The sequence below is a fragment of the Anolis carolinensis genome, chromosome 1, assembly GCF_035594765.1.
Source record: "Anolis carolinensis isolate JA03-04 chromosome 1, rAnoCar3.1.pri, whole genome shotgun sequence".
Classification (NCBI taxonomy): domain Eukaryota; kingdom Metazoa; phylum Chordata; class Lepidosauria; order Squamata; family Dactyloidae; genus Anolis; species Anolis carolinensis.
In genome coordinates, this window is record NC_085841.1 from 18103354 (window position 1) to 18130747 (window position 27394).

At 39.3% G+C, this 27394-nt stretch overlaps 1 protein-coding gene and 1 long non-coding RNA gene across 2 annotated transcripts in view; one reads left to right on the plus strand and one right to left on the minus strand.

Annotated features, from left to right (window-relative positions):
- The window catches only part of kcnk12 (potassium two pore domain channel subfamily K member 12), a 75647-nt gene that overhangs the window by 36795 nt on the left and 11458 nt on the right, over positions 1-27394 (plus strand). The window lies entirely within an intron of this gene.
- Positions 1466-26667, minus strand: LOC134296205 (uncharacterized). The gene is made up of 3 exons (XR_010002821.1): positions 26438-26667; positions 25178-25294; positions 1466-1518 (listed from the first exon to the last, which is right to left on the minus strand). It is a non-coding gene; the product is annotated as an uncharacterized LOC134296205 (long non-coding RNA).

The window sequence follows — 27394 nt, forward strand, 5'->3', positions numbered from 1 at the left end:
CTAATGCAGTGACCCTTAATATAGTTCCTCATGTTGTGGTGACCCCCAACCATAAAATTATTGTCGTTGCTACTTCATAACTGTCATTTTGCTACTGTTATGAATCATAATATAAATATCTTATATGCAGGATATATTTTCATTCACTGGACCAAATTTGGCACAAATATCTGACACACCCAAATTTGAATACTGGTGGGATTGGGGGGGATTGATGTTGTCATTTGGGAGTTGTAGTTGCTGGGATTTATTTATTTAAAGACCATTCTGAACTCCACTAATAATGGAATTGAACCAAACTTGGCACACAGAACTCCCACGACCAACAGAAAATACTGGAAGGGTTTGGTGGGCATTGATCTTGAGTTTTGGAGTTGTAGTTCACCTATATCCAGAGAGCACTATGGATTCAAGCAATGATGGATCTGGACCAAAATTGGCACGAATACTCAATATGCCCAAATGTGAATACTGGTGGAGTTTGGGGAAAATAGATCTTGACATTTGGGAGTTGTAGTTGGGGGATTTATAGTTTACTTACAGTAAAAGAGCCCCTTCAACCCCACCAACTATTGAATTGGGGCAAACTTTCCACACAGAACCCCCATGGCCAACAGAAATACTAGAATGATTTGGGAGGAACTGACAGTGATTTTTTGGGGAGATGTAGTTCACCTACCACCGGAGAGCACTGTGAACCCAAACGACTAGGGATCCAGACTAAATATGGCACAAATATCTGATATGCCAAAATTTGAACACTGGTGGGGTTGAGGGAGAGGTTTGATTTTGTCATTTGGAAGTTGTAGTTACTGGGATTTATAGTTCACCTACAATCAAAGAGCATTCTGAACTCCGCTAAGAATGGAATTGAACCAAACTTGGCACACAGAACTCCCATGACCAACATAAAATACTGGAAGTGGTTGGTGGGCATTGACCTTGAGATCTGGAGTTGTAGCTCACGTACATCCAGCCTTCTCTGCCAAAGGGCTTCCTAAGACATCAGAAAAATGTGTTTTCTGATGGTCTTTGACACTCCCCTCATGACCCCCCCCCCCCCATAGTGTCCCGACCCCCAGGTAGAGACACGCTGCTCTAAACTGCATGTTCTATAGGAAACTGCCATTGCGGAAAGGGTCTCTAGGCCTCAGAGACTGCTGCTTAGACAGCTACATTTGCACCCATGTATATAACCAAACTCTTCAAATGAAATTTATATAGAGCTTGAGGAGCTCGTGTTACTGCCTTGTATTAGCAAACTTCTGCTGCAGTCATTGCACAAACACATTAACAACTATACAGATTCTGCTGCACCTTCCTTCTACTCACCAAGGGTTTGTGTAGTAAATGACTGGCACAAAACAAGTGACAGGGTATTATGAATTGCAAAGCTATAGATCTATCAAGAAGAGTAATGAGGAAAACTCTGCATTGTCATCAGGATACTAAAATGGAATTATTACCTCATCATTTCCAAGGAGCTTGTTTTTGTTTTGCCTGTTGTTGCTTAGCTGACTACTTGTAAAAGACATTAAAATTGAGCTTTATCGTTTGTTGAGAGATTTTTGGAACAGCATCTAGAATTTCTCAATATCTGCTAGGAATTAAAAAAGAGATGCCCACAATTATCAGTCTCTTACTTTTGAAAACACTAAATCTAATATATACTTATAAGGATTGAATCCATCCTTGGGCAAGATACACAGGTTCCTTGGCTCAGGGAGGCAGAAGTACAAAATGAAGCATGACAGTTTGCATATTAAGAAAGTAATTACTGTATATACTCAAGTATAAGCCTAGTTTTTCAGCCCTTTTTTAGGGCTGAAAAAGCTCCCCTCGGCTTATACTCGAGTGAGGATCCTGTCTGGCTTTTATTCAGGTCAGCTTATACTTGAGTATATAGGTATTCAGGGTTGGACAGTCTTATCTTATTAAAGTCTTATTATTATCTGAAATTACAGTTTTATATAAATATTCAAAAACATTTAACCTACTGATGCCTCAAATAATGCAATTTTATTAATATCTATTTTTATTTTTGAATTTGACCCGTAGCTGCTGCATTTCCCACCCTCGTCTTATATCGAGTCAATAAGTTTTCCCAGTTTTTGTGGTAAAATTAGGTGCCTCGGCTTATATTCGGCTTGGCTTATACTCTAGTATATACGGTATGATCTTGAGAAAGGCAGTAAAGATTTTGATATTAACAAAACAACATAATTTTGTATTGTGCTCTGTAGATTCAGCAAATTTACCCGCTCACTGTCATCCAAGGTGGGTGAATGGTTAAATTTGATATTTTCAAGAAAACTCATGTTGTTATAGGTTTGGTGTCAGTGAGACTACATTCATGGGTTTGATTTAAAGCAAAAATGTCTTATACAGGACTGACAAATAATTTTGATATAACTTTGATTTTGGAGGTTCAGTTTATGCTTCTTATTAAGCCAGTAATTAAGACTGATGTTTGTGATACAGAGTCTTCCTTCATTGGCCCAACACTCTGCAGACTTTGTACTACAAGGTCCATCAGCCTCAGCACCCATGACCAATGGTCAAGGATAATGGGACTTGTCCTAAATATCTGGGAGACTGATCTAGAGAATTTGATCTATCTTCTAAATTACTGCAATGATCTGATTGTGCCATCCAAGGGTGCAAAGTCTCGCTCATGAGATCTAGTCTCTGGAGGTGCATCGTAATGCTATAGGTTGCTTACTTTTACTTATGTTCTTTATGTAGCTTTGTGAATAAAGCAGATTCACCAAATACAATATAAGCCTCCAGATTAAGTTGTGCATAGCTTGGAATAGCTTGGGATTTCTCACTACTTGGGGAAAGGTTCTGAAATACCATATTTCACAGAAGCTTCCAAACAAAGTGTGCTAATAAATAAACCGATCATAAACATGATTATTCTTTTTTAAAAAGCACCCGTTAAATCCTTAATTTTACAACAAATCTGGCTGGGTTTTCAACAAAACAGCTGCAGCCTAACAACATCCAGCAATTATTTTCTGGATAGGTAGCCATGGGGGAGGTGGAAGCAAAATTGGTGTGCTGCAATGCTTGGATGCACATCAATAATTTTTAAAGCATCCACAAATGGCAAAATGTGTTGAAAACAGGGATAGCTATTTGTTAGGGAGGGAAATAGCAAGGAGACTTCTGACACACTGAAGATTAACTTTTACTGTGGGATATGTTTTCATGAAGAAGAGATAATCACATGTATGAACATGCTATTATTGTGTAAAGTCATTTTCATCTTACGTCAACACTAAGTTGAAACTGTCATAGGATTTTCTGAGGCTAGGAGTATGTGGCTTGGCCAAGGTCACTCAGTGAGTTTCCATTGCCAAGCGGGGAATCGAACCCTGGTCTCCAGAGTCACAGTCTAGCCATCAAAGAAGTACACCATGCTGACTGTCATGTATGAGCACACAGTCTAACATTTCAAACAAGAAACTCAGGACACTTGTAGCCAAGCACCATTAGAACATTGTGAAGATGGCAAATGTTACTAATGAGGAGAGGAAGAACGCATAAGATAAAGAGTAGCTGCAGCAGTTTTCTTTTGCCTTAGCCTACCAGGAAGGACAAAACTGTCCTCTCCCTGCTGCTGAGTTAAATGAATGCAAACAACTTTTGCATTTTGAATGCAATTTGCAGCAATGGAAGTAAACTGAGACAAAGAGGGAAGGTGGGATGAGGATACAGGAACAGGAATATTTCAAAAGCAACTGAAATAGTGGTGTGACACTATTAACACAACCGTTCTTAAGAAATCAAGACAAAGGATATTCACACATCAGCTCTAGTTTCTGATACAGAACATATGTCATCCAGTAGTTGCCATTTGCTCTCCCACAGGGAACCATATTTAATAATCTAGAGCTGATGTGGTCTATCTAATGCAATTATCTGAATAGGTAAAGGTAAAGTTTTTCCCCTGATGATAAGTCCAGTCGTGACCGACTCTGGGGGTTGGTGCTCATCTCCATTTCTAAGCCGAAGAGCCGGCGTTGGCCATAGACACCTCCAAGGTTATGTGGCCAGCATGACTGCATGGAGCGCCGTTACCTTCCCACTGGAGCGGTACCTATTGATCTACTCACAATTGCATGTTTTCAAACTGCTAGGTGGCAGGAGCACCCCAAATAAACCCAGGAACAGGCCCAAGGCACTCCCGCTTTCAGGTGCCACATGGTACAGCTTCACTCATGGGGAGGGAGGAGGAGAAGCAGCAGTCAGGAGGCTTTTTGTCGTGTCTTTTTGTCGTGTCTTAGCCTCTCCCCTCCTGACATCCCCATTGCCTGGGCACTATAAGAAGGTTTTGCATGGCCAGTCGCGCTTGTTGCAATGGTGTAGTAATAATGAGGCTACAGACCATATTTTAGGTCTTGGGGAGCACTGGTGGTCCACGGACCACTGCTCTAAACTAAGCTCCGCACTTTATCTGATATCATCTCATCTTATGCCCACTAAATTGCCCCTTTTAATATACAACATATTAAAACATATTAATTCTGTATAAATCTTAAAATAGGCCCATTTTGCTTATTTTCATCTTTGCGTAGGAGGGCAGTACATTTTGGATATCATTTTTTCGAGTTGGCCTCACTCTTTGCAATTTTGTAAAGAAAGATGTTGGAATATTTGGCATCTCTGTCAAGCAAAGTACAGCCTCACAGGTGCAATATGAGGTTGTGCTGGGGGAAAAAACAGGAGAGAAACATGCAGGATGCTCTGGTAAGGTTAAAAAAATAGAACATGTTTATTAATTCAGTAAATCTAGCTAGGATAGAAAAGGAGACAGACAACAGAAGATTACCTATATTTTTAGTAAAAGAGTCCCTAAAAGCTGGCCTTTTTGAGGCAATAGTCTCATGGATGCTTCCTCGCTAGACAAAGGGACACAAAAGACTAACTGGGTTTTGGAAGAAAAGGGAAATGACCTTTACAGGTAGGAAGGAAACAGGAGAAAAATAAATCAAAAGAAACAGAGGGGTGAAAAACAGAAGGAAAGCTACGCTCCCTCTCCTCCTAATTAACATATAAGGGCATTGATGCCTCTTCGCATCAATTTTTAAATTGAAATCTAACATTTTATTTACTGCCAACTAAGCAAAGGTATTTGGAATTTCTTTACCACCAACCAAGTGAGGTTATTTGGATTATAGCATGGTGGAAAAAATCTGCCTTTAATCCAATTACTCGGATAATTTTATTTGCATTGTGGATAATGCTTTAATCGCTTTTGCATGCTGTAAATACATTTTCCTGGTTTTAGGCTATTATATCTGGCTCAGAATCTATACTACCATATTGTGAGATGTTTAAAAAATGAACTAAACGTGATTTTGGGTGAAATGGGAGGGAGGAGTAGGAATGTGTTTCTAAAGCAGTGGTTCTCAACCTGTGGGTACCCAGATGCTTTGGCCTTCGACTCCAGAAATCCTAACAGCTGGTAAACTGGCTGGGATTTCTGGGAGCTGTAGGCCAAAATACCTGGGACCCACAGGTTGAGAACCACTGTTATAAAGAATCAAGGTCTCACATATCTGGAGATATAGTGAATTCTGCAGGTGAACTTTACAGGAAATGATAGAAACAGATGCTTGTTGAAAAATTCCTAATCTCCTGTTGATCAATCACTAGAGAGGAGAAAGAACTGTTCCCACAAGTTTTCATCTTAGAAATATCAGAGAGCTTGTTAATGTCAAAAACAAAATTTTCAATCATGATGCTGGTTGACCACAGAGTGCCTGGCCTGAGGTTGACCATGTTAGCTGTGGGATTCTGGGAGGTATTCTCCAAAACAATAAATAAATTCCAAGCCGTGAATCTGACTTCATTTCTTTCTCCTCTCTAGTGATTGATCAACAGGAGATTAGGAATTTTTCAACAAGCATCTGTTTCTATCATTACCTGAAGTCAGATTCACATTATATACATATAGGGCAAACATTCAATACCCATATACACAAAGAACTGAGACAGAGACAGACGCAGAGGCAATTTAACCTTCTCCTGAGGGGATGTTCAATTCTGGCCACCGGGGGGAGCAGCTGCTTCATCATCCACTGTGACGGCACTTCCTCATTCCAATGTCGTAAATTAGTTAAATTTGCCTCCCCACTTTATAAGTGGTACCTTATTTCCTACTTGATAGATGCAACTATCTTTCGGGTTGCTAGGTCAGCAACGAGCAGGGGCTATTTTTTATTTTTTAATTGATGAATGCTCACCCCACCATGGGCTGGCCTCGAACTCATGACCTCAGGGTCAGAGTGATTTATTGCAGCAGGCTGCTCACCATCTTTACTCTGTCTCTTTTCCAACCCCAAAGTGTATCTCTTGAGCAATAAACTGAGCAAAGGGCTTTTTTAAACCTTAGAGTAGCATCCCCAGCAATTAGTATTTCTATCTCGCCTTACCTTGCTGCATTCTGCTTAATTTATTGTTGCTGTGTTTTGCTGTCAAGTCAACCTCTACTTGTGGTGACCTTTTGGATGAAAAACCTCCAAGAGGCCAACAGTTGCCCTGCTCAGTTCTTGCAACCCAAGGCTGTGGCTTCCTTAATGGAGTCAATCCACCTGTAGCATAATCTTCCTCTTTTCTCTCCTCTGAAGAATTATCTTCTTTTCCAGTGAGACATGCTGTCTCATGATATGTCTGAAGTCCAATAACCTCAGATTAGTCATCTTGGCTTCTAGGAAGAATTAACATTTGATTTGCTCTAAGACCTATTCATTTGTCTTTTTAACAGTCCATGATATTTGCAGAAGTCTTTTCCAGCAGCACTCTGCTTAATCAGTACTTTGGCACCAGGTATTGCTCCGGAGATGAGCTCTGGAAGGGTGGAGAAAGGAAGCAATTTCCACTCTCCCCTTTCTTTGCCATAAGTCGACGGGCTACTTGAAGGCTCATACTCACACATTTCTTTTGAGAGCCAAATTAATGATGCCCCCAAGAAGAAATATCATCTTCTATTTCTGATGATGTATAAATCCCACAAGTTCCTCATTTCTAATCACTAGCACATCCTCTGCTACATAAAAAATTAGAAGAGATTTTTAAAATCCTACATGTATTACTAGGGAAATTATAGATGGGGGAATAAAAGAGTTTATACGTTCACTTTCAGAGCACATCTTCTCCTGAGTTTCATTGTTTGGAACAGGGCCAGATTTGAAATGACAGTCCCAAACAAGATGAGAACTCGTTCATTTCGAAAGACATTAGAACTATTCGGTGGCAGAAAAATGTTGATGTGATATTTAAAAAGCACTCTTGACGTTTGAAGTGCTCCGTTTTAATAGGTGTAGGCTCCCTCACCCCCTATGAAATGGCATGTTTTGCTTTCATGTGAGAAAGAAGATGGAAGAGGTGAATTTTTCTGGGGATGGTGAATTATAATGTTTTTCCCACCAGAGGGATTAGAGAAGGCACTTACTCATTGCTTCTCCCATCCAAAAAAATGGAAACTCATCACCCAAAAAGAGGACAGAAGAAGACACAGATTGATACATTTTCATAAGTGTAGTCATCTGTTCAGATGCCAGTTCAGAAATAATGACTGCAATTCTGCACTGGAAGACATAAGAAATGTAGAAATATAGCAATACAAAGATATAGCTATACAATATGACTTCTGTATCAGTGGGGAATACATTTCCGATCTTCATGTGGATGCATGAAACCATGGATAATAGTGAAAACTAATACAGTAGAGTCTCACTTATCCAACACTCGCTTATCCAACGTTCTGGATTATCCAACGCATTTTTGTAGTCAATGTTTTCAATACATCATGATATTTTGGTGCTAAATTTGTAAATATAGTAATTACTATATAGCATTACTGCATATTGAACTACCTTTTCTGTCAAATTTGTTGTATAACATGATGTTTTGGTGCTTAATTTGTAAAATCATAATTTGATGTTTAATAGGCTTCTCCTTAATCTCTCCTTATTGTCCAACATATTCGCTTATCCAACGTTCTGCCAGCCCGTTTATGTTGGATAAGTGAGACTCTACTGTAGTAAAATCAAGGACTTCTGACCCAATAGTGCCACAGATGTCATGAATACTTTTTTAAACAAAGGTTCTTTTTATTGCAATTTTCAGTGTGAGGGGGTATATCAGAACTTTTACAAAGAACAACATTAGACATACAGATTCTCTATGTAACTGCATTGGATTCACAAACAATCTACAGTTATATTGGCTAACAAACAAACAAAGGGGGTTGCATTTTTACTCAGCATTCCCACATATGTACATGCATTCATCCTCATGCATACATCACCATTTCTCCATCTTTTCGCCATGAAGAACACCTGTTAGACCAGACTGCTTCCTTACAAATCTGTCAACGTACAAAACTTCTAAAATGTCAAAATGCCGAAATGCACACCTTTTTCTTCCCTTGAGAAAAGGAGGCAAAGTATCCAGAATTCTACTTTCCATTGCAGATCTGACACTCCCATACACCATCTCCATAGAGCATGGTGGGTGAACAGCTCCACTGTCTGTCACAACTTTTTGGATTGTAATAAGGTCTCTTATATAGCAATATTTCACTGATGTTGTTCCAGAGTTGTAAATGAATGATAGATGTCTTCCATCCTGAAACATCCTGGCTCCATCTCCGTTTCCTAGACAGATGTTGACTCTGAGTAATTGGTGTTAACCATGCAATCAGCCTTGACTTCCTTCTTGACATTTAAACATTTCCTTAACTTAAAAGAGCCATTGTTTCTGATTAATGTAAACACCTTGTTTTCTCCCAAAAGTTCATCAGTTAATCATTGTCACAGTTCATATCAGCCTCAGCAGTTCAGCAACTTTTAATTACACTTACAGTAGAGTCTCACTTATCCAACACTCACTTATCCAACAGTCTGGATTATCCAACGCATTTTTGTAGTCGATGTTTTCAAAACATTGTGATATTTTGGTGCTAAATTTGTAAATACAGTCATTACTACATAGCATTACTGCGTATTGAATTACTTTTTCTGTCAAATTTGTTGTATAACATGATGTTTTGGTGCTTAATTTGTAAAATCATAACCTTATTTGATGTTTAATAGGCTTTTCCTTAATCCCTCCTTATTATCCAACATATTCGCTTATCCAACATTCTGCTGGCCCATTTATGTTGGATAAGCGAGACTCTACTGTAGTTGTTTTCCAGGCCTCAATCTCCAGAATGGTGTCTCCAAAATCATTAGTTCTCATTCATTCATCTTTCATACAGTTCATTCATACTATACATCCTATATTTCATCATGATACATTATAATGCTGGAAAATCTAGCATATGCCATATTTTGTCAGATATGCATGAATGCAACCATGGATACTAATCCTGTATGGGGGCCATACTCTGATAGCTTCCTATCCAACCTTGTCATCAAAACCAGTGTTTTCCCCTATCAGTTGATGTTTCCAAATCAGTTCATTTTGTAATCATTGGAAAGCGGGAGTGTCAGAAACAAGCATCCTCACTCTATGGGGGTCCCTGAAGATCACGGCAAAAGGTATACCATATATATTAATGAATAAGTAGAAACATTTTAAACAAAAAAAAAAAAACGTTAAAAGCCTGCGGTGACTTATGTATGGGTTAGTATTGGAATAAAGACCCAGTGCAAAGGCAGTAACAAGAGGCAATGGCAAAGCACTTCCAATCCATTGCACCTTCCTTGCCCAAAGAAAAGCAGCCCTCTTTCTTTCCTTTTTCAGCCTCAACCTAATTCAACAGTAATGCAGAGGAAACATTTGGGGTGCCTGAGGTAGAGTGGGACATTCATTTCTAAGAAGGGCTTCCTTTTGCATAAACTGTTCTGCAGAGAGATTAAAACAGTCTTTTTTTTAATAGGGGCTCCTATCTAATCCACTTCCCACATTGTCAACCAGTTACCCATGAGAAGCTTCCATACTGTTAGGGATTCCTGATTGCTGGATCCCTGATATATCTTTTGCGGCTGCTAAACCTCCTTAGAAGTGAACAACTGGAGTTCGTCTACCAGCTCCAAAGAGTTCTGCTTCTAAATAGCATTAACTTGTAGAAACTTTTGAAGTGATTGTTTTTCACTGAGGGCCAAAGAGCCGGTGATGCTAAGCAATAATGCTTGACCTAACCTCAGTGTGTTAGTCTTTCCCAGAAGATCTCAAAACACAAGCAAACTCATATGGGAGGACATGGCCTTTCATATAACTGGGATCTAAGCTTTCTAGCTCATAGTCAGCACTTTGACTTGTGAACGGAAATATATTTGTATTGCATGCAGGTTGACCATCCCTTATCTTTTTTGAAAACCATTTTTATTGCAAAATTTGTAAGCAACATTGTTACATTCACTTTATCGAGAAATGTCATCTTTGATACCATAAAAGCATTTAAACATAGGTCTAAGTGAGTGGGGAAAGAGGTAGAAGGGGGAGAAAAAGAAAAGGAAAAAAGGAAAAAAAAGAAAAAAGGAAGAAAAGAACCTATATATATATATATATATATATATATATATACACACACACACACACACACACACACACACACACACACACACACACACAGTTGCTATAATTTTCCTACTACTTCCAGAGCCCATACCGTGGCTGTTTTCAACTTTATTTTTCCCATTTACTTTATCCTTTGTAATTGCATAGATAACTATACATTTACTTTTTAAGGTCACCCTGGGCATTTCAATAGTCAAACTTTGTATACATGTTTATTTATTTTTCTTTTTGTAGGTAGTCTTATCGGTAGTTTCCAGTCCGTTCTATTAATTGATGTTCTATCCTGAGCCAATCCTTGTGTGAGCAGGTCCATATTCATTATGTCCAACACTTTGGAAAGCCATTTTTCAATACTCGGTTTTTCTTCATCCATCCCTTATCTGAAATGCTTGGAACCAGAAGAGTTTGGGATTTGGGATTTGTTGTTGAAAACTTAAAAATTGCCTGATGACATGGTGGGAATATTGCCTTCCAAGATCTTCTGGAGTTACCCATCCCTGATCTAATATTGTACATATTGAGAACATTATGAAAAGCAGATTTGATTAGCAATCCATTGGATGCCATTCTTGGATGTTAGTATTTTTGAAGACATGATGGCTCAGATTTTACATTGAGTAGAATAAAGTAGATTAACTTTATGATCACAGAGTTATGTCGCATTGCAATGCCACTCAAATAGTGAATTGTGCAACTGTGGGTGCATGTGCCTCTCATGCAAAATGTGAAACATATACAACCACGTGCAATACAGATGCACAGCCATGCACCATGTGCATGTGCAACCAAGTACAATTGTCCTGCATGCACAGCTCATCTTCTGCAACCTTGAATTGAATGCATCTGTTCTGCATAAGGCAAAAATAACCAATTACTGCCATAGAGGAATTTATGTAGGCATAAGACACCGACAAACTTACAGCCAATACTGTTACACATGATTAATAATCCCCATTAAAGACATGTTTCTGCAATTGTATTGTGCATGGCTTTTTCCTCTTGTTTTTTTTGCTTTCAATTATGTTGCTACCTAAAGGCAGTCTTGTTTTGTGATACTCTTGAAAACAGAAAAAGACAAACTGACAGAAAGTGGGGATACGATTGTTTGAGTATGTATTGAATCCAATGTCAGATAGCATCTTTCAGTTGCTAGGGTACATGAGTGGGGAGGTGATGGCACATATATTTCAATGTTATTGGTAGCTGTCATGTTTTCAGGGTGATGATTCCACTCAAAATGTTGATCCAGCCTTTTAAGAAGTTGGCTAAATTGAACCTTCTCCATAAATCTGCCCAGCATCATGGCTAGTTCCTTTGCAGCTAGCCAAGATCTGGAATGGATGTTTTGACTCACAGATATAAAAGCCACTAAATTGTGGCTTGTTTGTGGAATTCTGAATAGACATTTAGTTGGACATTGGAGGAACAAAATATTGGATTTAGATGGGCTTTTGCAGTTTGACCCAACAGGACTCTTCTTCTGTCCTGAAAGGTGGACATCAGTTGGGAAACTGTGCAAGAAGTCTATCATGTGTCTCTCAGCCAAAAATAAATCAGCAACAGGAAACTTCTAATAGGAGCCCCGTGGCCTAGTGGATTAAAGCCTCGTGACTTGAAGGTTGGGTTGTTGACCTGAAGGCTGCCAGGTTCGAATCCCACCCGGGGAGAGTGCGGATGAGCTCCCTCTATCAGCTCCAGCTCCATGTGGGGACATGAGAGAAGCCTCCCACAAGGATGGTAAAAACATCAAAACATCTGGGCATCCCCTGGGCAACGTCCTTGCAGACGGCCAATTCTCTCACACCAGAAGCAACTCAGGTTGCTCCTGACATGAAAAAAAACTTCTAATCATTAAGTAGATTTTACAAAGATTGGGAATTTGTTATATTTGTCTTGTGGGATTATTGGGGGAAATTATCAATAGTGGAATTTGAAGCTTAGTAGGATTATGAGAAGAGTCCATTAGTTTTTAGTAGGGAAAGTATGATATTTTAGTATTTACAACCTCTAATAAAAATGGAAGTTGTTATTTTTGTATGTTCTTTATTGTTTTGGGGGTATATATATATATATATATATATATATATATATATATATATAATTATTATTATTTTATCTGTTTATACCAGACATGGGCAAACTTCGGCCTTCCGGGGGTTTTGGACTTCAACTCAATTCCTAACAACCTCAGGCCCCTTCCTTTTCAAACAGAAAAGGAAAGGTCCTGAGGCTATTAGGAATTGTGGGAGTTGAAGTCCAAAACTCCTGGAGGGCCGAATTTTGCCCATGCCTCCTTTAAAGGTTGTGCTTTATAACTATAACTCCTATTCCTCTTCAGAGTCAAACCAGGCATTCAAAGGAATGCACACTCCCTATGATCAACCTGTTTTATTTCCCATAACAATATTTCACCAGAGGCACATGCCTTAACAATCAGATTTACAAATTAAACCTGTTGGTTGATCTTCCAATGATCCCGCAATCCTAGCAAACAAACAAACAAACACTATAATCACTTTTTCTAGTTTTAGCCTGAGACTTGTAATGGCTAAAGACTTGGACACATTTAATCAATTGCAGTGGTGCAATGGGTTAAACCAGGGGTCCCCAAACTTTTAAAGCCGAGGGCCGGTCCACAATCCTTCAGACTGTGGAGGGGCCGAATTATCATTTGGGGAAAAAAAAAACAACGAACAAATTCCTATGCACACTGCACATGTCTTATTTGTAATGCAAAACAACAACAACAACAATGAAAGTACAATACAATATTTAAAAATGAAAACAATTGTAACCAACATAAACCTATCAGGATTTCAATGGGAAGTGTGGGCCTGCTTCTGGCCAATGAGATAGTCAAGTGAATTAGGATTGTTGTTGTTGTTGTTGTTGTGTGCCTTCAAGTTATTTCAGACTTTGGGCGAGCCTAAGTCTAAAATTATTTATTTATTCATTTACTACATTTATTTATTACATTTATATCCCGCCCTTCTCACCCCGAAGGGGACTCAGAGCAGCTGTATGCACATACATTATATTATTACTAGCTGTGCCCGGCCACTCGTTGCTGTGGCAAAGTGGTGGTGGCATTGGTTAAAAATTGTTGTGTAATTTTTATTTGATGTTATTGGTATTTTTTAATTAATTTTATTATAAGTTATCTTTTTATTTATTATATTTTATTATTTTCTTGTATTATTTTTAGTTATTTTCTGTTATTATAGTATTTTGTTGTATTAATCTTTTAGTGTTTTAAATTATTTTTTTAGTGTTTTTTATTATTTTTTATTGGGTTGCTAGGAGACCAAGTGGGCGGAGCTTAGCCTTCTAACTGGCAGCAATTGGATAAAAACAGTTATTCCTCTCCCTCTAATTAGGACTTTATTTTTCTTTTATTTTTGTTGTATCAACCTAGAGGCGTGGATGATGGGTTGTGTTGTCAAATTTCGAGGTCGGGGGGCCTGTAGTTTTGTTGTTTTGTCGGTCACCGTGATGCCATCACTCTTTTATATACAGTAGAGTCTCACTAATCCAAGCCTCGTTTATCCAAGCCTCTGGATAATCCAAGCCATTTTTGTAGTCAATGTTCTCAATATATCGTGATATTTTGGTGCTAAATTCGTAAATACAGTAATTACAACATAACATGATTGCGTATTGAACTACTTTTTCTGTCAAATTTGTTGTATAACATGAGGTTTTGGTGCTTAATTTATAAAATCATAACCTAATTTGATGTTTAATAGGCTTTTCCTTAATCCCTCCTTATCATCCAAGTTATTCGCTTATCCAAGCTTCTGCCGGCCCGTTTAGCTTGGATAAGTGAGACTCTACTGTATATAGATAGATTATTAGCATAGCACAATATTAGCATTATATATTACTATATTGAACCATACCACTATACTGTAATATTATATGTAATATATATCATATAATTAATCTTATTATATGGTATTATTAGTATTATATTGTATAACATTATATGATTATCAATATTATATGTATACACAATATATTATATTATTTAAAATGATTTAAAATATTATATTATAAAACTGAGGGCGGGGGCCAGGTCAATGACCTTGGAGGGCCGCATCCGGCCCCCAGGCCTTAGTTTGGGGACCCCTGGGTTAAACCCTTGTGTTGGCTGAACTGCTGACCTGAAGGTTGGGTTGCTGACCTGAAGGTTGGCGGTTCGAATCTGTGAGACAGGGTAAGCACTCGTCTGTCAGCTCCAGCTTGCGGAGACATGAGAGAAGCAGGATTGTAACACATTCAGGTGTCCTCTGGACAACATCTCTGTAGACTGCCAATTTTCTCACACCAGAAGTGACTTGCAGTACATTCTCAAGTCGTTTCTGACACAATAAAAAAAATCAATGCCTTGCACAAACCTCAGCAAAATTGCATAATGTTTTGGGGCAGATCTAGTTTAATTGCTTTATTGCCTTAAAGAAAGAGAACAGTGGAGACAGACTGAGACTCCATCCACACCGACTATTTAATGTTCCTCTAATGTTCAAAACTAGCGTCAAACTGTGGCAGCCAGACAACAAACTCCCATTGAATGAAATGAAAAGAAATGCATGAAAGAAAGCCCTGAGTATGCATCAGTGCGCAATAGTTTTTGTAACCACCATCCAGGCCTCAAACTGGCTCTACTTCCTTAATATCAATTTGAAATTTGACTTAAGTAGACAGTGTAGATGGGGGCTTAAGGAAGCCTTGAACATATTATTAATATAAAAGCTGTAAAAGCTGAAAAGAAACTGTTATCTCCCCTTCCAACTTATTTTTCTTCTTTTCCTCTTTTATTTTCTCTCTCATTTTCAGATACAATAGAGCTCCACTTTAAATCCCTTATGTGGTCCCAATACACAGTTTCTGCACAGAACACAGAAAATGTCTAGCTGAGTATTAATATAAATAGATTCTGGGTCAAGCAATGGCTAAAACCCACTTTTCCATTTCTTTTCTACAGGGACAGCCCAAAGCTGCACATACCAAGGCACTTTTTACATTTCTTTTGGGAGGAAACCACTCATTAATCTTGTTGCTCTGTTTGTGTCACCCATAAATACTCTTATAAATCTCCACTTCTCTTTATTCACTACTTCTCTATAAATCTCTCGGTATGTCTTTACTTCCCTGTGCAGTAAAGCTCTCCTCCGTGGTGTTAGCTACAAGCTGCCGTTCATTTCTTGGAGTTAGCCTCAGGCATCCATTTTCCTAGTGAAATTTGGTCAAATATTTAGGCAGGCCTTTTGTGGCATCCAGACAAATCTCCCCCGGTAAACTTAGGTCAGGCCTTTGGCGTCGTTATAGAGCTGTAATATAAGAAGCATGGCCTTGTCAAATACAAGTTCAAGACACCAATGAGAAAATAATTCATTTTGTTTTATTTGCCAGCAAGTTATCTTTGACTCTGAAAATACAAGACCTCCAAGAGACCCGTCCATCAACTATCCTGCTCAAATTTTGCAAACTCAACAATGTTGCTTCCTTGACTAAGTGCAATACCACACTATATTGTTATACTACTATTTTACTATTTTAACTGATATGGCTACATCCCATGGATTCCTGGGATTTACAATTTAGAGAAGACGTTTTAGAAACCCTAGCCAGGGAGCACTTTTTGTTTAGTTTAACTATAAATCTCAATGTGACACAGGAGGCAGCCATAATAGTTAAAGTGGAATAATAGCATTATAACAGTGTAGGGCAATACTGTTAATTTATCCATCCGCAGTCTGGCTCTTCTCTCTTCATATTGCCTTTCACTTTCCCATACAATCATCTATATATATAAAAGAGTGATGGAATCAGGGCACCGGACAAAACAACAAAACTACAGGCCCCCCAACCTCGAAATTTGACAACACAACGCATCATCCACGGCTCTAGGTTGATAGAACAAAAAGAAAAGAAAAATGAAGTCCTAATTAGAGGGAAAGGAATAATTGTTTTTATCCAATAGCTGCTAGTTAGAGGGCTAAGCCCTGCCCACTTGGTCTCCTAGCAACCCACTCAGGCCAAGGCCTCAGTTTCGCTGTTTAGTTTAAATTAAAAATGGTCAGAACATTAGAGACTCATCTCTGGTTGCTTGAGAGTTTGTATTAATGCTATGACAGTCGACTCTCATTTAACTGGCACCCTTGGGGAGTGGTCGATGCCGGATAACGCAGAGTCATCTCTGGTTGCTTGAGAGTATGTATTAATACTATGACAGCCGACTCAACATTTAACTGGCAACCGTGGGGAGCGGACAATGTTGGATAACTGAGAGTCATCTCTGGTTGCTTGAGAGTTTGTATTAATGCTATGACAGTTTACTCTCATTTAACCGGCACCCTTGGGGAGTGGTCGATGCCAGATAACTGAGAGTCATCTCTGGTTGCTTGAGAGTTTGTATTAATGCTATGCCCCATAGTATGCCATCCCATAACCCTGTATGGACTAGACATTAATACTGAAATGCAGCCATTGAAAGCAAATATAAGACCAATGTAGTTCAAACTGAATTATATGGTCAGCATAGACCCATGTAAAGCAGTCCAAGGCCGTTCAAACCACATTATATAATAATAATAATAATAATAATAATAATAATAATAATAATAATAAGAAGAAGAAGAAGAAGAAGAAGAAGAAGAAGAAGGCAGTGTAGACCCATATGACACAACCCAATGAAATGCAGTGCAAGAGCCAACACGGCCAACTTGGTATAGTAGCGGTGTTTGGAGGTGGTTGAATTTGCTATCCAGGAGTTGTACTTCACCTGTATCCAGAGAGCACTGAAGGTAGCCAACGTCAGATCTGGACCAAACTTGGCACACAGACTCAACATGACCAACTGTGAATACTGGCATGGTTTTGGGGTCTGGGAATTGTAGTTCACCTGTATTCAGAGAACACTGAACCCAGCAAGTGATGGATCTCCACCAAACTTGGCACACAGACCCAACATGGCCAACTGTGAATATTGGGGAAGTTTTGGGGGAATTGACCCAAGATTTTTTGGAAATTGTAGTCCACCCACATCCTTCATATTATTACTAAATATCATGGCTATTGATTACAGCAGCCTGGGGGAGCCCGGTCTTCTGCTGGTCCTTCTTCAACTCCCTGGACAGGAAGGGAGGGGGTTCAATTAGGGCCATCTAGCACCTCCAAACAAAGGATTCCCCCAGGGAGGAGGCAGCCAGGCTTTGAAACTGCAAGGCCATTACATGCTAATCAAGGTGACTAATAACAGCATGTATACCTGCCACACCGAGACTATTCAGTGTATTCCAGCTCACCAAACTAGGATTACAATAGGAAGAAAACAGCCATACTTTGCGGCTGCAAGACTATTCACTGCTAATCCACCTGGCCAACAAACAAATCCAAAAAGCCACAGCAACGCGTGGCCGGGCACAGCTAGTATAATAATAGAGTTGACAGCGACCACAAGGGCCAACAAGTCCAACCCCATCCTTCATGCAGGAACACAGTCAAAGCACTCCCAACAGATATCCATTGAATCTCTGTTTGAAAACCTCCAGAGAAGGAGACTCCACTACACTCCGAGGCAATATATTCCTAATGTTTTAAGTGGAATCTTCTTTCCTAGACTGAATCTAAGCATTATCATATTTTCCGATGAGGCATGCTATCTCATAATATGTCCAACATATGGAAGCCTCAGCTAATTCACCTTGGCTTTTAGTGAGAACCCGGTCTTTATGTGCTCTGGGACCCATTCATTTGTCTTTGTAGCTGTCCATGGTACCCATAAAATACTTCTCCAGCACTGAAGTTCAAATGAGCTGATGTATCTTCCTATCAGCTTTCTTCACTGTCCATATAGAAATGCTATGGTATGGATGGTTCTGACTTTGGTGTTTGGAGATATAGCTTTACTCCTGAGGTTATCTAGTACCTTCATAGCAGCCCTTCCAAGCCTTAGTCTTCTTCTGATTTCTTCCATATAGTATCCATATGAACAAACAGCTATTGGGAAGTATTAATGGCAAATTGCTGAAACTAATGATTCTATAAAGGTTTCTGAGGTGAGTCAACTCCAAGATATGGTGAGTCTCTCGCAGATTTTTCTTTGCAAAACTCAAAGGAAATTTGCCATTGCTATCCTGAGAAAGTTTGACTTGCTTCAGTCCATCTGATGGATTTCCATGTCTGAGCAGGGATTCAAACCCTGGTTTGCTGAAATCAGTCCAACACTCATTACTTTCTAGCTCTCTGTCCTTTCAGCTCATTTCTGAAAACAGATACAATTAGGGCTGTGTCCTATAGATTAGTCCGAGTTAGAGATGACACATTGGAGCAATTGTTGATGAGTCAATGTAAAGATAAATCACATTTATTTAATGGTTCTACACAGCCTAAGACTTTAAAAAGTGGATATAAATAAACATAATAATACAAATTACAATAGCATTAATTATATGTACCATATTATATGTACTGTATTATTTGTAACTAGAGCCAGCCATCCATATTTGCTTGCTCAACCTTTCCAGCAGAAGTTGAGCATAGAACTGCTCGGGAGAACCTAGAGCAGGCCTGGGCAAACTTCGGCCCTCCAGGTGTTTTGGACTTCAACTCCTGTCATTGCTAACAACCAGTAGGCTGTTAGGGATTTTGCGAGTTGAAGTCCAAAATACCTGGAGGGCCGAAGTTTGCCCATGCCTGACTTAGACCTTCCTAGAGAGATGTTCTCTTGGGTAAAAAATACTTTTATCTGCATTGCTACCACGTTTGCAGGGATCTTCCACCCCTAGTTTCCATGAAAGTGGAGTGCCTATTGTAGTTTCTTCCAAGCTTTATAAACAACATTGATCTTGTAAGCCTGAATTCTGCTCACTCCTGATCTGTGTCAAATCTATTTTAAAATACCAGGCCTAAATAAGAACCCTCTAGCACCCTATTTCAACCTTTAATGAGAACTTTTCAAACAGCTCTCTAGCCAACTATTTGTGAATGCACTTCATATTCTGGTTGCACATTCCTGTTTGCTATCAAAAATACCCTGCAGGACTTTCTCGCTGGCTTTGTCAAATGCTTTGCTGGAATGAAAACAAATGTCATTCATATCATTCCCAGAAGTGACAGATTGCATTTGTAAGAAGAGTTCTGCTGGGTCAGATCAAGAGTCAAGATACATCATGTCAATTAGGAATTTGCATTCTGCAACATTTATCATAGGAGATACTCAATAAGAATCTGGAAGAGAAAAAGTGGCAGAGAAAGAACTAGAAATATGGCAGGAGATTAGCAGCAAAGTGTTCAAGAAACACTGAAATTTCTGTCTTGTGGGGGATACATTTTTATCATCACGTAGACTTTAATTTACAGTATTCTTATGAGTGAGAGACTCTGAAGATCTCCATTCATCAACTAACCCACTCAGATCTAACAAACTCAGGTCAGTCATGACTTTCTTGGTTGAGTCTTCGTTGAGTCTCTTGACTTGTAATGTGGACTTTCTCCTTTCCTACTGCTATCTTATCAGGCATTACTGTGTTTTTAAAATGAATCATGTTTTCTCATGATTTGTCCAAAGTACAACAGTCTCAGTTTAGTCATCTTGGCTTCTAGTTAGTAATCAAACTTGATTTGCACCAAGACCCATTCATATGTGGATTTGCAACTGGACTGGTGTTTTTTCAGTCCATGGTATCTGTGTAATTGTCCTCCAGCATCACATTTCAAATGAGGTGGTTCTCTTCCTATCAGCTTTCTTCATCGTTCAGCTTTTATACCCATGCACAGAAACTGGAAATACTATGGCCTTGGATGACTTTGGGCTTTAATTATATGGATGAAAGGAAAATGCAAAATCTCGGTTTGATCTAGTATACTACTTTGGACAGTGGTCACTGAAATACAACCTGAATGATTACCAACAGGACATGTAGACAAGAGGCCTGGTAGACCTTTGCCCACTATCCCATCCCCTGAGATGGAAAAATATTGTTGGAGTTTAGATTCTTGGCGAAAATATCCACTTTGTACCTCCCAAAACATCAAGGCATATGTTGCTTTTGGAATATGCCCATTTCTGATGCTTGCGATTCAGTTTTGAAAAATAAAGCAAGGACAGAGCCATTAATACGGTTAAGAATTGGGTGTTGGGATTGTATTGTGTGGGTCCCATTGATTTTGCTACTCAGCCTTTGCAGTGAACGAGGTTGTGCAACTGAATGCATAGCCAAATGAACATTCAAATGCACAACTGAAAATGTGCTTGTATATGGATGGATGCACACACATGCACAATGGTGCTGCATGCACAACTCTGTTTCCCCAACCTTGAACTGAGGGCAGATATTGAGCATTGGATAAAAATATTATAGTATTTCTTCCCATGAGTAAGATATCTACAGGATTCTTGCCTATGTTCTAAATATGAGCATGCTTTAATCAGTAGGAAAATACCTAAAGAAATGTGCACATGTGTTAAAATGGAGATAAAAGAGAGATGTGTTGAAGAAAATGCATAGAAAAAAAAGACATCCAAACTTTAATTCAAGAAGAAAAGTCCCAGAAATAGTGGAGGCTGATTGTCCTGATGTCAGTGAGGCAAAGGAATTCTTGTTGTCGTTTATTCGTTCAGTCACTTCTGACTCTTCGTGACCTCATGGACCAGTCCATGCCAGAGCTCCCTGTTGGCCATTGCCGCTCCCGGTTCCTTCAAGGTCAAGCCAGTCGCTTCAAGGATACCGTTCATCCATCTTGCCCTTGGTCGGCCTCTCTTCCTTTTTCCTTCCATTTTCCCCAGCATCACGATTTTTTCCAAGCTTTCCTGTCTTCTCATGATGTGGCCATCATACTTCAACTTTGCCTCTAATATCCTTGTGAGCAGCCGGGCATTATTTCCTGGAGGATGGACTGGTTGAATCTTCTTGCGGTCCAAGGCACTCTCAGGATTTTCCTCCAGCACCAAAGTTCAAAAGCGTCTATCTTCCTTCGCTCAGCCTTCCTTATGGTCCAGCTCTCGCATTCATAGGTTACTACAGGGAATCCTTAGTAGAAGCTTTATAGGAGCTATCCAGAGTCCTGCATCTATTTTGGAAACTGGATTCAGCATTTGATCGTTCCTTGCAATTCTGGTTTAAAAGTAAGAGTACATTTGGAGGCACATTTCTCGCAGTCTGATAAAAGCAATGGTTGGGATGAGAATGCAGGAAAGATGGTGAGAAATGCAATGAAATCGAGACTGAAAGTAATCTCTATACAGAGATAAATTACCCCTGAATATAAAAATTTGATTCTGCATTCATGCTTATAAACTATTGATCAATGAAATTTGTATAATCTCCTTCAAATTATTTCCAAGCATTCATGCTGGCAGGTCATAAATTGTTCAAGCTTGCTGTATTTGTGTTATCTGTTTGTTCTAACCCGGTCCTTGTGTCTCTCTTTTTTCCCCTCTTGGGTTTTCGTGTGCTATTTCTGTCATCTGAGTATAATTCCCCTCTGATCTGATCTAGCAAGATCTGCAAACCTTATCTCGCATCTCATGAGAAACTGCACCATCACTGAGAAAAGACAGGATAAAAAACAGTCAAGCTGAAAAGAAATTATGAGAAAATAGCTAAACTGTTTTATTGTTTTCCAGAGGATGTAAAAAAAAGTGAGAGATCTCTTTAACAACAGTCTGATTTCCAAAAAGGTAATATTAGTTCATTTGGTTGTTATGGAGATATTATGTTTACTTTGCTCTTATTGTAGAAAGAAAGAGCATGAAAGAGAACAGTGTTGCTTTCTAAAATCGGGAACTAGACGCGGGTGAAGTTCTGCAGATGGGCTTCGAAGGCAAACAGCATATTTACTGTTAAGATCCATCTGTTAACTGGGGGCAGTTGCAATTTAATAGTTGGAGGAGTTTACACAACTTCAGGCCAATATTTCTTTCTAAAAAAGCCCTACTCGGTAGCACACTGTGATCTGCAACTGCTTGTTCATAGGAATATATCACCCACAAATAACATGCAAAGCTGTGAACCTTCCAACAAATATTTGGATTCTTAGTTGCCCTCTTTCTCTTAGATCTAAATAGGTTTAAACAACCGGATCCATACACTTTGACAGCAGGTATTTAAACTGAAGGGCGTTAGGGATCTGTTGCATCATTCACTGGGATTCTCCGGGATCTTAGAAAAGTCATTACTACAGCTTTCAGCTATAGTAATAATAATAAAAATATAATAACTTTATTTTTATATGCCGTGTCCATCTCCCCAATAGGGACTTGGAGCGGCTCACACAGGGCCAAGCCCAGCAAATCACATAACATCATAAAATAAACAGTTAAGACAACAAGCATCACATTAAAGAACTAGTAACCATTTCTGATACTTCTGCCAATTACAAGAAATGGTTACTACACTTGGAAGATCTTCCATGGGAGTTTGGACTGAACACATGGCCCCAATTTGTCTGTTTTCTGCATCTCCAGGGATGTTAAACTCATTTTCATCAAGGACCACATCAGCCTTATGGTTGTCTTCAAAGTGCCGTTTGTAATTGTAAGACTGTATAAATGTAACCTGACCAAAAAGGTTGGTGGTTAGAATCCGGGGAGTGGAGTGAGCTCTTGCTGTTAGCCCCAGCTTCTGCCAACCTAGCAGTTCGAAAACATGCAAATGTGAGTAGATCAATAGGTACCGTTTCTGCAGGAAGGTAATGGCACTCCATGCAGTCATGCCTGCCACATGATCTTGGAGGTGTCTATGGACAACGCCGGCTTTTCGGCTTAGAAATGGAGATGAGCACCAACCCCCAGAGCCGGACACGACTGAACTTAATGTCAGGAAAAATCTTTACCTTATAAATGTAACTGTGTTTCTCTGGTATTGAGAGCCTTGCAGGTCACATATAATAGCATAGTGGGCCAGATTCGGCCCATGGGCCTTGTGTTTCACACGTGTGCTTTAGTCTATTTTCCCTAAATGATGTCACAAAAACAAGATGTCAGGGAAAGAAATCTGTGTCTCTGTGTATGTGCCTTCAAGACACTTGTCGACTTACAATGACACTATGTATTCCATAGTGTTTGCTTAGGCAAGAAATATGCAGAAGTGGTTTTACCAGTTCCTTCCTTTGAAATATTGCCTATAGAGCAAGCATGGGCAAACCTGGGCCTACTGGCTGTTAGGAATTATGAGAGTTGAAGTCAAAAACACCCGGAGGGCCCAAATTTGCCCATGCCTGCTATCGAAACTGGTTTTCACTGGCAGACTCCTATCCAAGTGCTAACTATGGCTGATCCTGTTAAGCTTCCAAGATAATTATCACAGTTGGAGGAAAAAACTAAATAATAGCATGATAGGAAATAAAGTGGGTCATCTAGGGAAATCCAGTGGTCACATTGGGACCTCATAAGCCACATTCAGATTTAGTGTTAGACGTTCTCCATCTTTTGTGTTACACTCATTGGACTAATAACTGTCAGTGACCTGTTAGTTTACAGCTAAAGGAGGCCCACTGAATTGATGGGTTTTATGTACATGTAAAGTCACCACTCAGCAGTTAAACCAGTGAGGCCCCTTCAATACTGTCATATAATCCAGATTATCAAAGCAGATAATCCACATTATCTGCTTTGAACTGGATTATATGAGTCTACACTGCCAAATAACCAGTATTATCAAAGCAGATTATCTGGATTTTATATGGCAGTGTAGAAGGGTCTACTCTAACTCCAACTAATGAAGACCATGAAAGTCTGATCAAAAACCATCCAACCTATTAGACATGCAAGTAGGAAGTACCCAAGAATAACTGAGATCAATTTCAGAACCTTATTTAAATCCTAACAAGAAATAAAAACAAATGAAATATCATAGCATGTCTCATATATTTGGAGGAGGAGGTTTTCCTATGATCATTGTAGGTAGATTAGAAAAGGAGTCACTCATAGAAGCTTTTAATATGTTCCCATCTATCCATCACAGACTAACTGAATGACAAGTAGCAGCTATTGACTTCATGGCCATGGTACAGTGAATCCACTCTGGGCTTAGTATTAATTTTTCAGGAGGAATCCAAAAACTTAGCCTAAACTAAATTAAAATGGGTTCACCATATTAGATAACACATTTAAAGTTCAGGCTAAAACCCAGAACAGTTCAACACCCCATGCTTGTGAGAGCCAACAGTAACCATTCAGGAAACCACCACTGGAACTGTCACCCTTGAGCCAACTTATTAACAAGTAGAATAAAATTCCTTGCCATATCAGTAGCAGGATCTAAATCCTTATAAATTACAAAACTGTAGCAATAATACACGTCTTAAGGCAGCCTGATTGTTCCCTTACCTTCTCATTTGAGCCGGATGCCTTAAGGGCATCTGACACACTCTCCTGCTCTCAGCCTCAATTAAGCTCCTTGAGCATGTGGATGCCCTGTCACAGATTAAATTGAACACAGACAAATGTAGTACACGGTGGGAAAATGAACCGGACATGCCAATATTCCAGCCTAATTGGAAACAAATTTTACCAGCCATCAAACAATCTAAGCAGCAGATGTTGACATTGCAGCCGGTCCAACAAAATCTCCCCCTGGAGAATTTATTAGACCCGAGAGACCGACTGCATCAAAGGGACATAAAAGTGACTAACATACTTTGGAGACATGGTAGAGGTTGGCCTGATGTGGAGTGGCAATTCGGAGGAACAGCACGTCCCCCACGGCTGCGTCCATAAAGGGAGTCCAAAAAGGCAGGCAGCTCTATCGATCTGTATCAACAAAGTAGTTTTAGCAATTTTATTCTCCATCAGGACATTTCTTCTAGAAAACACAGGGCTCAACACCAAGACTCCTCAAATGCCCCTCACTGCAACATTGGTAGGAAACTCCTCTCCCTGCCCCAGTCACTGCAAAAATGGCAACTAAGGCCCAGTCTACACTGCCATACAATTCAGTTTCTGAATCCAGATTATCTGCTTTGAACTGCCATATAAAAGCAGATAATCTGGATTCAGAAACTGGATTATATGTTAGTGTAGATGGGGCTGAGATTAAAAGAAGGGGCAGAGTCCTTGCAAATGAAAGAAATGCTAGAGCTGGCTTTCCATTTAGTAGTTGCAAGACAAAAAACTGAATTCACGTGGGATTGTTATTATTTTTTTTTTGGTACAATAGAGTCTCACTTATCCAACACTCACTTATCCAACGTTCTGGATTATCCAACGCATTTCTGTAGTCAATGTTTTCAATGCATTGTGATATTTTGGTGCTAAATTTGTAAATACAGTAATTACTACATAGCATTAATGTGTAATGAACTACTTTTTCTGTCAAATTTGTTGTATAACATGATGTTTTGGTGCTTAATTTGTAAAATCATAACCTATTTTGATGTTTAATAGGCTATTTCTTAATCTCTCCTTATTATCCAACATATTCGCTTATCCAACGTTCTGGCGGCCCGTTTATGTTGGATAAGTGAGACTCTACTGTACTTGTTAATAACCAAATGCAACCCACTCAAAATCTACCTCTTTAACCAGGCAGCTTTTTCCAGCAGAGTTCCAGCAGAGAAACTAAACAGCCGTCTGCAAACATAGCAAAAATATCGTTCTTCAAGAATGCAAAATAAAATACAGCTTAATTCTGCTTAGCAATCGTATACGCAAAACAAATTGTCTTTTCCAGCATGCAGAATACCTACAATACGTAGGAATACAGAGAGCTTGACAGCTACAACAAGGGTTTTTAAAAAGCTTCAAATGATATACTGTAACCTTCCCTGTTATACCCACTGTGTGTAGCAAAAAATGTTTTTAATGACACATGCAATGCATCTACATCTGGATTCTTTCATTCTTCACACACATGCATCTGCGGTAACCTTAGTACGGATCCTCATGAAAACTTACCCAGTTTTCTATACACTTTAACAGAATCTCTTTCTTTGGAGGCTTTTAAACAGAAAGTAGTTGACCATCTCTCAGATTACTTTAGTATAATAGAATCATAGGCTTCATGGCCCATCAGGTCCAACCTTTGCTCAGTGCAGAATCTCCAGCTAAAATATCCCCAGCAGGATATACAGCCTCTTTATGAAGACATCCAGAGGAAACCTCTTCTCTAGACCAAAGTTTTTCAAACTGTGCTCTCCCAGATGCTTTGAACTTCAGTTCCCACAATTATTAACAGCTAGTAAGCTGGCTAGGATTTCTGGGAGCTGAAGTCCAAAACACCCGGAGGAGCACAGTTTGCGAAACACTGCTGTAGACAATTGGCTCTAAGGTTGAACTGTTCTTACTGTCAAGAAGTTCAATCGAAATCCACTGTACTGTCACTTAAAACCATTAAACCTGGTCTTTCCCCTGGGCCAGCAGAGATCAGATCTGCTCCTTCCTCTCTGTGACAGCTCTTGCAGTATTTCAAGAGTACAATCAATTCACTCTCTAGTTTTCTCACCAAGCTGAACATGCCCAACTCCTTCAACCTTTCCTCATGTGATTTGTTTCCATGCCTCTTGAGTGTTAAATCATTTGTTGCCCTTCTCTGCATTTGCTCCAACTTACCTATATTCATCTTAAAATGTGGTGCTTAGAACTGAACTTAGTATCTGTGAAGTCGAATTTAAACTATGGACTATGGTTAAGAAGGGTCCTGCCTGGTGAGCATTTACGTTAACGCACAAAGTTTCATATTAAAGAACATACACTCACCAGAGTTGGAGACAGGTGACAGAGACTTTTATTACAATCTGGACACAAAAAAAGAATGCATGTAAGGCTAGCACCAAAAGTACAAGCATAACCATCACTGCTTCAAAGCCTGTCTGCTTTCCAACAAGGTTGATCCTTTGTTGGTCTGGTTGAATT